Here is a 13,082-nt window from a genome sequence, read left to right as displayed (position 1 = left end):
AAACCAGTAGCACAATACTGGCTTTAGTATCCTGGCCATGTATTTATCTCTAAGATTTCTATTTCTTATACAGCTTCGAGTTGCTGTCTAGTGTCCTTTCATTTCAACCTGAAGGTTCAATTTAGCATTTGTCATAGGGCAGTGTTAGGAAGTTGTAAAACAAACGCCCTCAGCCTTTGTTCATCTGGGAATGTGTTAATTTCTCCCTAAGTTTTGAAACCAGTTTGGCCAAATATAGAATTCTTGGTGGACAGTTTTTTTTCTTCAGCACTTAAATATGTCTGGCCTCTTGCCTCCATGGTTTCAGATAGGAAATTAGCTATGAATCTTTTTGAGGATCCCTGCTTTGTAACAAATTTGTTTTTTCTTTCTCCTTTGGGAGTAAAGATTCTTTCTCTGTCTTTTGGCATCTGAGAGTTCTGATTATACTGTTTCTTGTTGTGGCGTTCCTTGAGTTTCTCTTAGTCCTGAATCAGGCAAAGATTTACAGCAAGCAAACACATACTGAACCAGGGAAGAGGCAATTTGAAAATGGCAGGAAAGCTTTGTGGCATTTTTACTTGCCCTTGCCCCATCTACTCTTAGTGTAGTGGTGGTCTTAAAGTGGTGGGGTCTTAATGCAGTGATAGTCTTAAAGTAGCAGCAGACCATTCGTAGTATGGGGCCCTCAATCCTGCTTCAGGAGGGAGCAGAAGAGACCATACTCTCGGATTATTATGTGTATCTGTTCTAACCTGTCTGGGAGCTACCTGAAGGACTGACACAAGATGCTTATCTCTGTCTTAGCTAACCTGGAACACAGTCTGGAAAAGCAGCGGTCATTGCTCAAAAAAAAGTGCAAGGTGAACTGACAAAGCACAGATGGCTGGGGCAGAAGACTGTGCATTGAAATACAATAGACCACATAAGATGCAGGAGCAAAAGTTGGGGAGATTCTTTGGGAACTTAGAACATACAAAAAGTACACATGTGTCCAGAGAAATTAAGAAAGCCACATGCATACTCAAGATAAGATGCATGTTCTGAAAACACCAGAGGAGTCTCTAAGCTTTTACCATGGGCTGAGCCCTGAACTCAGTGCAGGTCAGCTAAATGTTGAAGGAGCGATCCAGCAATCTGCACAATGGGGAGAGGTGTGTGGTTTTGAGTGTGCATGTGGATGTGCTTGTGTATATTTGTTTTTGTTTGTCTTAGGTGCGGGAATTCAAGGACATCTCTGTCAAAACATTAGCTAAACATGAACTAAAGGAACAGAGACTTCAGTGCCTACATACGATAAGGAGTACACTCATTGCAAAACTAGTTTGGAAAGGTCCCTAAACAAACAGACTACTACAGCCTTCAACAATCCAAAGCCCAGAAAACCCTGGGAAAGTGGGAGAATCTGATTTCCATAGACACCACATTATAATATTTGAAAGCCAAATGTTCAACCAAAAAACTCACAAGGTATACAAAGACATGGAAAAGTATGGTCCATTTAAGAAAACAAATTAATTGATGAAACCATCCCTAAGGAAGCCCAGACTTTTCTCCATTGCATATTCTTGCCTCCTTTGTCATAGATTCATTGACCATAACTGCATGGGTTTCTTTCTGGGCTCTCTATTCTGTTCCAGTGATGGATGTTTTTGTGCCGGTACCATACTGTTTTGATTACTGTAGGTTTGTAGCACAGTCTGAAGCCAGGGAGCATGATTCCTCCAGTTGTGTTCTTCTTTCTCAAGACTGTTTTAGCTATTCAGGATCTTTTGTGTTTCCACACAAACTTTAAAATTATTTATTCTAGGTCTGTGGAAAATGCCCTTGATATGTTGATACGGACTACACTGAATCCGTAGATGTCCTTGGGTATGATGGTCATTTTAACAATATTAATTCTTCCAATCCGTGACCATGGTATATCTTTCCAGCTGTTTGTGTCATCTTTCATTTCTTTTATGAGAGTCATATAGTTTCCTGGGTACAGGTCTTTTACCTCCTTAGGCAGGTTTATTCTTATGTATTTTATTCTTTTTTATGCGATTGTAAATGGGATTGTTTCCTTAATTTCTCTTTCTGATAGTTCACTGTGAGTGTATAGAAATACAAAATTTATATATAGAAATCTATTGTATCCTGCAAATTTACCAAGTTCATGTTTGAGCTCGAATAGTTTTTTGATGGTGTCTTTCAGATTTTCTATGTATCATGCCATCTGCAAACAGGGACAGTTTTACTTTTTCCTTTCCATTTTGGAGTCCTTTTATTTATTTATTTTTTCTTGTCTGATTGCTGTGGCTAGGACTTCCAAAACTCTGTTCAATAAAAGTGGTGAGAGTGGGCATCCTTGTCTTGTTCCTAATCTTAGGGGAAATGCTTTCAGCTTTTCACCATTGAGTATGTTAGCTATGGGCTTGTCATATATGGCCTTTATTATGTTGAGGTATGTTCCCTCTGTGCCCACTTTCTGGAGAGTTTTTACCATGAATGGATATTGAATTTTTTCAAAAGCTTTTTCTGCATCTATTGAGATGATCGTATGGTTTTTAGTCTTCAATTTGTTACTGTGATGATAAGAGACCTAAGACAGCTACAGAGGCTAAGTGTCCTTTCCTTCCTTCAATGGGTAGCTATCATTGTTCTGCCTTCTAATTGAGTTAGTATCTGAGTAAAGAACTGCCAGGTGTCATTTAGTTCACAATACACTGCTGTGGCAATATAGAAATGAATTTGCTTAAGTCATTTGGCTTTTCTCAATTATAGTAAATGAATATACTGAATGAATACTTCAACTTAAGGAAATGTTCTTAAAAATATATTAATGTAGGCAACTTCAGTGGAGAACTGAAAACAAAACAAAACATTCAGGTAAAGGGCTGAAATAAAAGTACACTCAGTTGTATCCAGTTTCCTCTTGTAAATCTCTCTTTTTAATTTGAGTGGACAGTCACTTGAGAATATCTGACTTGGGGCTAAGGAAATCTAAGCCTTCTTGGCCACACTGTATTCTCTTATGTCATTTAATAAAGACACCAGTTGGGCTGCTGAAAAAAGCATGGGAAAAATCAATCCCTCACATCCAAAGGACGGCTCTTGAAACTATGTGTGGTGTTGTAGTTATTTTGCTCTTCTGGCCTCAGAAGTTCTAATCTTAACCTTAGCCCCTCATGGAGAGAGACTTTGTAAACCAATTCCCACATGACTCATTATGTGACTGTTGAAAAAGAGAAACCCAGCTCTTTTCCTGTGCTTTCAACCAGTTATCTTCTTCAAAAATCTGTTTGGATTGTTATACCTTAATCTTGCCTGGCAAGGGACTTATGGGAAGGTTCTTATTGTTTGAAAGTTTGGTGCCAGTATCTGCAAAGAAAGAAGAAAGATGTGTTTATCAAACATCCCAATAGTGAAGGTGTGTGAAAGCAACTTTTGAAAAAGTTAATCTGTCAGAGTTTAGCCGTATTATTACATTTTATTTTATTCATTGAAAATAAATAATTATCAATGAATCCTTTCTAGATTTTCTAGTTTCCCAAAGTTCCCTGTATTCACATTCTAAGAGGAAAAATGGTATTTTAAGTCACTGCTCTCCACCTTATGTTATTTATAATCACTCCTCGTGACCTCTTCCTTCCAAGAAACTTGATCCTGAGAAGTGTCCTTTGTTTGTCTTTGTGGAATAAGTGATGAGGATGCATCCTGGAGACCTGTGAGATGTTCAACTTGTGGCATAATGAAACTAGGATGGAGAGTTCTGGAAAGATCTGGAAAGGTGGCTGGTAGAGTGTGGCCAGATGTGGTGGGAGAAGAGAGACGTACAGAGAGAGGGAGAGGAAATTTTCAGAGGGAGAAAATGAAACAAATAATTAAATAAGTTTTGTTGTGTGGTGTGGGACGCAAGCCTTTCTCTCCCCCTTTCCTTCACAATGCCTTTGTTAAAGACTCTGTTTTTCATTAGTTTTACTAAGATAGGATTTGCCGTTTTGTTTGGATACTGAGAATGGACCCATGGAAACAGTTACATTTGGGTTATCTCTGACTGTCTTTAATGAAGAACATAAATATTGGCCACACTATCTATGCACATGCTATCACCATGCCTTTTTTGTTCTCTGTTCATATATCTAAGTCCTCTTCTTTCTTTAAGGTCAATCTCAAATCTCATCTGAAATGTACATTTATTGATAGATTCAACCCATAATGAACTGTCCCTTCTTTGTCCTCCTTAGGCTCTGATTATTTACAAAAACTCATTTTTGAACTTAGAAACTGTCCAATATGATATATTAGTTATTTCACCAGCATATGTTATATCCTCAACACAATTATACGCTTTTGTGGGGCTGGGATCATACATTCTGTAATTTTTCTCAGTACTTACACTTACTTTGATAAAAAGCGCATTCATTCATCTAAACATCATTTATTGGGTGTTAATTAAATATCTCAACTCAGTAAATATTGTTTGAATGAATGCATGCTATGAATGAGGGAGTGTGCAATAGGTAGCCTAATGTACCGCCCAATGTGAGAAAACCAAAAACATAAACACAAAAGCAAGCCAAAAAGTGGACCAGGACTTTCTGTAAAATATCCTGCTTTTTGTTGGATGATGCCATGAAAATCAAGATGCTCCTGAAAGGTCTTAATAGCTGACCAAGAATAGTAAACAATTGAAATTCTCTCAGGCTTCTTCAACCCTATCACTGGACACATTTATACCTCTCAGCAATGGTATTAAAAGAAGAGATTAATAAAGCTTTTATAGATGAGTTGATAAATCTCTAAATATTTAAGTCTTCATTGCCTGCTAGGTTTTCTCTATTTTGGGTTTCCAAAAGATTTCAATAAACCACAGGATAATTAAAAATTAGACATTATCTTTCTTACCTTGACGTTTTTTGATGGTAAACACCTTTTTATTGTTTCCATAGTGCTGCCCAATTTCCACCAGTACAGTACTTAAGTGAATTTTGCTCTGGATGGTGGGATATAGAAGATGTAAACGAATTGTTTGTATATGTTTTAGAATTCTTCAAAAGGGCCTGGCCATGGAAATGCATTGAATATTACTTAAATAACTAAAGTAACTTCCTCAGAATTATTATTCTATTCTGTTTAGGATACTATCTGCTCTGGTTTGTTAAAATTTCCCTTTAGAGTGGTTTTAATTTTGTTTCTGTTAGGGTCCTAGGATTCATTGCCACACCCATCCTGCATCTGTTTTTCTTTGAATTACTCTCCTTGCAGTTTCTGATTCATACAGGGCCTTACAGGTTAGTGACAACCTGGCCATTACAACGCTGGGAAGGAGAGGCCTACTTTTCAGAGGTGTTGATGTTTTCTGTACCTGAAGGTTTTCAAGAGATATCAATCTTCCTCACCACCGCCCTTGGCCCTCTTAATGGACTAAGCAGTTCCTCATGAAATTTCTGTAGGATATCTGTACCAACTTCTCAATATTGTTCCATCCTGAGTCTATAAATTCCTGGCCTCAAGGTAATGTTAGATTTCTAGCTCCAGCCCCTATTTACATAAGGCCTATACTAAGGAACGGAACCCACAGACATCAGTCCGCTCTTCTTTCTCTGGATTTAATTTCTCTGTTACTTTCTGAAACATGCAGGTGTTCCTTTCTTTCTTTTAATCTCAGCTATGTCCTTTAAACTTTTTCAAAATTGACCCAGAATTTACATGTGTCTTCAGTAAGAGTACATTAAATTGAGCTTAGTCTGCTATTCTACTGGCATATTTGAGATCCAGATAATTTGCTACTTAACTGGATTCAATGACCTGTATATTCCAGGCATCTAAAACTCACCATGTTCCAAATTTCCCTCCTTATAGTTAGTAATTTTCTTGGGAATCTGGATGACATAAAATGGAATAAAGTTAGTGAGTGGCCCAGGAATGCCTGAAAGTTTGTTTGTCAGAGTGGCCAGGGAAAGTTAAGCAAGGAAGAAAAGCAAATGAAAAACAGAATCCCATTATTATGGCTGAGTTTACTCCCAGGATTCCATGCAGAGCTCTCTGTAGAGCTGGGTTGGGTTATAACTTATGCCAGAGCTCTACGTGGGGCTGACACCATCTCATGCCAAGCTCTCAGTTCTGGGCTAACGTCATCTCTTGTCCACTCTGTGGAGTGGAAACTTTGGAGGAATGGCCAATGTGTTCCGCGGTGTAGGAAGAGGGAAATTATGAATGTGACTTTCTAAATTGTGGAGGAACTAACCACTGTAAATGTGCCTTGAACTATGTTGTTTAATTTGACCAGTCAGATCAATGACTTCCCCTTGAATGAAATGCTGCTACGTATATGAGCAGAAAAACAAAACTGGTATAAGGAATAGATAGCTAGTGGGAAGCTTCCGCATAGCACAGGGAGATGCGCTCGGTGCTTTGTGACCACCTAGAGGGGTGGGATAGGGAGGGTGGGAGGGAGGGAGATGCAAGAGGGAGGAGATATGGGGACATATGTATAACTGATTTACTTTGTTATAAAGCAGAAACTAACACACCATTGTAAAGCAATTATACTCCGATAAAGATGTTACCAAAAAAACTGGTATAAAGAGATGGAGAGACTGGGAGTCTTATTTTCCCACCAATTAACTTTGCCTCTGACCATGACCTTCCCTTTGAGTCTCCTAGACCTTGGGGATGATCACAGCCCCTTGGGTTGGGTGACGGCAACCCCATCTTCACTAGAACCTCTATAGTTAACTTTGATTTTTCCCACTCTGTCTATCCATCCAGTGTATGCAGTCAGACATTTGATCATGGACTTTTCCTGACAAAATATGCTTGAATATAACCATTTCTTTTCACTCCCACTGCTACTGCTATTGTCACTGCCTTAACTAGGGCTTTATCTTTAAGTTCTTTATATAAATATATAAATATCTATATATAAATATAATATACAAATAAATAAAATATAATATTAATTCTGATGATTTTAAAGTCTTTTCTTGATAAAGACTTTTCCTGATAAAGACACACAATATCTTATATAAATATTTTTGTATTATCTGTTCTTTTCTTAGAATTTTAGCCATATGATTCTATCTCTTGGTTTGTCTAGAACTTTTTGATTGAATGCTGGCTATTTTATTTGGCTTTTTTTGTTTTTCTCAGTGCAAACGTTGTTTTGCTTCAAAATATTTTATTCTACCTGGAAGTAGCAAATCTTCAAATTACAATTTTTTAAATGCTTTCAAATATCAATACTATAGGTGTCACAAAACCTAAAAAAATGACATTTAAAAATGAACTACTGCCAGATGTGTCTCTATAAAACTTTTCCCCCACTCTTTTAGCTATATATTCTTTAACTGCCTCCTCATACGACAGTTTATGTATTTTCGAAATAAAATTTTAAGAAATAAACTTTGTAGTTTTTAGACATAGATTTCTTGTAGCATGGGTGATTAGAATTTGCTTCTAGTTATTAATAGTTTAGAAAAGTTTATTTCAGCTTCACAATTTATTATTGATAATGTCACATTAATTTTCGTTGTTAACTTTGAGAAAACCTCTATGGATTACTTCCTCATAAATATTTACTATTATAAATGCATTACTGATTTCAGTACTGCTATAGGTTTGTGCATTACAGGGATTCTGATAAAATACTCATTCATACCATTCCATTGCACACATTGTTGATGGAGTATATTCATTCATTCATTCATTCATTCATTTATTTATTTTTGGCTGTGTTGGGTCTTCGTTGCTGTGCGCAGGCTTTCTCTACTTGCAGGGACTGGGGGCTACTCTTCGTTGCGGTGCACAGGCTTCTCATTGCGGTGGCTTCTCTTGTTGCAGAGCACGGGCGCTAGGCACCGAGGCTTCAGTAGTTGCGGCTCGCAGGCTCGATAGTCGTGGCTCACGGGCTCTAGAGCGCAGGTTCCGTAGTTGTGGCACACCGGCTTAGTTGCTCCGTGACATGTGGGATCTTCCCGGACCAGGGCTCGAACCCTTGTCCCCTGCATTGGCAGGTGGCTTCTTAACCACTGCGCCATCAGGGAAGCCCCTGGAGTATATTCTTGACAGAAGAAAATTTCCGTTTTGACTAAGCATTGATGAGAACTGAATCTTTGACTTATCTTTCACATGCCTGATGATTGAAATAATTTTCCACAGATTAGCTTCTGGTTTTGTACTTTTCAGTTCTTTTTTTCTTCTTCAAACGCACATGCTTTGAGAGCTGTGAAGTGCAAGACATGGCTATATTGTAAGGTGGTTTTTGTCCTTATGCTTCTGTGTCTTGTGCTAGGTTAAGTCAGTAGAGTAGTCAGTATGAGTACTGGAAGTTATTCCTGTAATGCGATAGTATATAGTCAATTACATATGGCGATGTCTGAAAATCACATAATAGCCTCACTTAAAACATCTCCTTAGGGCTTCCCTGGTGGCGCAGTGGTTGAGAGTCCACCTGCCGACGCAGGGGACACAGGATCGTGTCCCGATCCGGGAAGATCCCACATGCCGCGGAGCGGCTAGGCCCATGAGCCATGGCCGCTGAGCCTGTGCGTCCAGAGCCTGTGCTCCACAACGGGAGAGGCCACAACAGTGAGAGGCCCGCATACCACAGAATAAAGAAAATCTCCTTAGCCAGATTTCAAAAAAGCCTGTGGCCATTCCAATATGATCCAACATAGCGGAATATGATAGAAGGAAAATTGGCAAAGAAAGAGATGCTGGTCTTACCTGATGGAAGTTAAAATATCTCACTTTTGACAATTTTGCAAAAACTTATAATTCCATGAACTAATTTCTAGGGTTCTTCATAGGACCTAAAAAGGAACCCATAGAGTTGTGGAACAACAATAGAAGCTGCTGTGATAAGAAGCCCAGGCACCGCAACAAAGAGTAGCCCCTGCTCGCCACAACTAGAGAACGTCTGCACGCAGCATTGAAGACCCAACGCAGCCAAAATAAAAATAAATAAATAAAGATAAATTTAATTTTTAAAAAGTAATACTCAGGTTTGGGGCATGAGAAGTATGATGAGGAGAAATTAGCTAATCCTTTCAGAACTTTTAAAATATCAAACTCAGTCTCTAAGATTTTAGCATTATATACAACATTGGTTACTTATTAGTGGTTTGGGAAGGCCAATTTAAGATTTTCTGATCTTACTGTATTGAAATTCATGGCCCTAATGTTTTCCACATTGACTATATGAATGATGAAGTAAAGTCAATCATGTATTTCCTTTCCAACTGGACAGAAAACAAAATTTTAAAAAGTGTTTGGACTACTGACTTTTGATTTCTTCTAAGGCAAGTGTATAGGTAATTTTTATTCCCTGATTAGGAGAAAAATGGTGGAAGAGGGCAGGGTTAAGAATTAAGATTTCAAGAGCGTGAGAGGTAGATGGCCAACCAGAGTTCCTAAGTTTCAGTGCCGTGTAACTGTTGCCTGCCGCTTAAGCCTGCCAAAGCAGTGGTATGGCTGCTGCCCTCGTATTTGCTACCTCTAGAAACATTCTTGCCAGTAGTGGCAGCAGCGGGACTCAATTACCCCCTTTTCTCACTCTCTCCAGAAGCTCCAGATGGCGTCTTCTGTGGGCAACGTGGCCGACAGCACAGAACCAACGAAACGTATGCTTTCCTTCCAAGGGTTAGCTGAGTTGGTACATCGAGAGTATCAGGCAGGAGATTTTGAGGCAGCTGAGAGACACTGCATGCAGCTGTGGAGACAAGAGCCAGACAATACTGGAGTACTTTTATTACTTTCATCTCTACACTTCCAGTGTCGAAGGCTGGACAGATCTGCCCACTTTAGTACTCTGGCAATTAAACAGAACCCTCTTCTGGCAGAAGCCTATTCGAATTTGGGGAATGTGTACAAGGAAAGAGGGCAGTTGCAGGAGGCAATTGAGCATTACCGGCAGGCATTGCATCTCAAACCAGATTTCATCGATGGTTATATTAACCTGGCAGCCGCTTTGGTAGCAGCAGGCGACATGGAAGGGGCAGTACAAGCTTACGTCTCTGCTCTTCAGTGCAATCCTGATTTGTACTGTGTTCGCAGTGACCTGGGGAACCTGCTCAAAGCCCTGGGTCGCTTGGAAGGAGCCAAGGCATGTTATTTGAAAGCAATGGAGACGCAACCGAACTTTGCAGTAGCTTGGAGTAATCTTGGCTGTGTTTTCAATGCACAAGGGGAGATTTGGCTTGCCATTCATCACTTTGAAAAGGCTGTCACCCTTGACCCCAATTTTCTGGATGCTTATATCAATTTAGGAAATGTCTTGCAAGAGGCACGGATTTTTGACAGAGCTGTGGCAGCTTACCTTTGTGCCCTAAGCTTGAGCCCAAATCATGCAGTGGTACATGCCAACCTGGCTTGTGTATACTATGAGCAAGGCCTGATGGATCTGGCAGTAGACACCTACAGGCGAGCTATTGAATTGCAACCACATTTCCCTGATGCTTACTGCAACCTAGCCAACGCTCTGGAAGAGAAGGGCAGTGTTGCCGAAGCAGAAGAGTGTTATAATACAGCTCTGCGGCTGTGTCCCACCCATGCAGACTCTCTGAATAACCTAGCCAATATCAAAGGAGACCAGGGAAACTTTGAAGAGGCAGTTCGCTTGTATTGTAAAGCATTAGAAGTCTTCCCAGAGTTTGCTGTTGCCCATTCAAATTTAGCAAGTGTATTGCAGCAGCAGGGAAAACTGCAGGAAGCTCTGATGCATTATAAGGAGGCTGTTCGAATCAGTCCTACCTTTGCTGATGCCTACTGTAACATGGGAGACACTCTAAAGGAGATGCAGGATGTTCAGGGAGCCTTGCAGTGTTATACTCGTGCCATTCAGATTAACCCTGCACTTGCGGATGCCCACAGCAATCTGGCTTCCATTCACAAGTATTCAGGGAATATTCCAGAAGCAATTGCTTCTTATCGCACTGCTCTGAAGCTTGAACCTGATTTTCCTGACGCTTATTGTGATTTGGCTCATTGCCTGCAGATTGTCTGTGATTGGACAGACTATGATGAGCGAATGAAGAAGTTGGTCAGCATTGTGGCTGACCAGCTGGAGAAGAATAGGTTGCCTTCTGTGCAGCCTCATCATAGTATGCTCTATCCTCTTTCTCATGGCTTCAGGAAGGCTATTGCTGAGAGCCATGGGAACCTCTGCTTGGATGAGATCAGTGTCCTTCATAAACCACCGTATGAACATCCAAAAGACTTGAAGCTCAGTGATGGTCGACTGCGTGTAGGATACGTGAGTTCTGACTTCGGGAATCATCCCTACTTCTCATCTTATGCAGTCTATTCCAGGCATGCACAATCCTGATAAATTTGAGGTATTCTGTTATGCCCTGAGCCCAGATGATGGCACAAACTTCCGAGCAAAAGTGATGGCAGAAGCCCATCATTTCATTGATCTTTCTCAGATTCCATGCAATGGGAAAGCAGCTGATCGCATCCATCAAGACGGTATACACATCCTTGTAAATATGAATGGTTATACCAGGGGTGCTCGAAATGAACTCTTTGCTCTCAGGCCAGCTCCTATTCAGGCAATGTGGCTGGGCTACCCTGGGACCAGTGGCGTGCTTTTCATGGATTATATCATCACTGATCAGGAAACTTCACCTGCTGAAGTTGCTGAGCAGTACTCTGAGAAACTGGCTTATATGCCCCATACTTTCTTTATTGGTGATCATGCTAATATGTTCCCTCACCTGAAGAAGAAGGCAGTCATCGATTTTAAGTCCAATGGGCACATTTATGACAATCGGATTGTGCTGAATGGCATCGACCTCAAAGCATTTCTTGATAGTCTCCCAGATGTGCAGATTGTCAAGATGAAATGTCCTGATGGAGGAGACAACGCAGACAGCAGTAATACGGCTCTTAATATGCCTGTCATTCCTATGAATACTATTGCAGAGGCAGTTATTGAAATGATTAACAGAGGACAAATTCAGATAACAATTAATGGATTCAGTCTTAGCAATGGACTGGCAACTACCCAGATCAACATTAAGGCTGCCACCGGAGAGGAGGTTCCCCATACCATTATTGTAACCACACGTTCTCAGTACGGGTTACCGGAAGATGCCATTGTGTACTGTAACTTCAATCAGTTATATAAAATTGACCCATCTACTTTGCAGATGTGGGCAAATATTCTGAAGCGTGTTCCCAATAGTGTACTGTGGCTGTTGCGTTTTCCAGCAGTAGGAGAACCTAATATTCAACAGTATGCACAAAATATGGGCCTTCCCCAGAAGCGTATCATTTTTTCACCTGTTGCTCCTAAAGAGGAACATGTTCGGAGAGGCCAGCTGGCTGATGTCTGCTTGGACACTCCACTCTGTAATGGACACACCACAGGGATGGATGTCCTTTGGTCAGGGACACCCGTGGTGACTATGCCAGGAGAGACTCTTGCTTCCCGAGTTGCAGCTTCCCAGCTCACTTGTTTAGGCTGTCTTGAGCTTATTGCTCAAAATAGACAAGAATATGAAGACATAGCTGTGAAACTGGGAACTGATCTAGAATACCTGAAGAAAATTCGTGGCAAAGTCTGGAAGCAGAGAACATCTAGCCCTCTGTTCAACACCAAACAATACACAATGGACCTAGAGCGGCTCTATCTACAGATGTGGGAGCATTACGCAGCTGGCAACAAACCTGATCACATGATTAAGCCTGTTGAAGTCACTGAGTCGGCCTAAATAATGACTGTGTGCACAGGAGAATTACCCTGTACCTGAGCCTCAACCTTCTGGGGGAAAGGGAACTACTTTTTCCTTATCTGTACAATACCATGCTGCAGATGGGTGACAGACAATGATAAGAAATAGCACAGCCAGACTTGCTTCCTGCATGATCATGATCACGATAGGGAGAGACACAAGAGATGGGAAACTGCTGTTCCACAAGGAGTCTCCATAGAATTTTGCAGCAGCCAGGTGTCTGGAAGGTCTGGAAGGTAAGTCTGGAAGGTCTGATCTCCCTTGGTCTTCCATGGGATGGATGGTTAGTGTGGAAGGGAGATAGAGATTGCCCAGCCGTTTTGTGATTATCATGGATTGATTGAGTCTTCTGAATTAATATTTTTCTTTATATTTTGGGTA

General features: G+C 40.5%; 1 pseudogene; it reads left to right on the top strand.

Moving 5' to 3' along the window:
- Positions 1–9,531: 9,531 nt before the first annotated feature.
- LOC117308719 (UDP-N-acetylglucosamine--peptide N-acetylglucosaminyltransferase 110 kDa subunit pseudogene) lies at positions 9,532–13,042 on the top strand (annotated as a pseudogene).
- Positions 13,043–13,082: the final 40 nt, after the last annotated feature.

This window comes from Tursiops truncatus, chromosome 17, assembly GCF_011762595.2.
Source record: "Tursiops truncatus isolate mTurTru1 chromosome 17, mTurTru1.mat.Y, whole genome shotgun sequence".
In the NCBI taxonomy this organism is placed as follows: domain Eukaryota; kingdom Metazoa; phylum Chordata; class Mammalia; order Artiodactyla; family Delphinidae; genus Tursiops; species Tursiops truncatus.
This window is presented reverse-complemented; position numbering and strand designations above follow the sequence as displayed.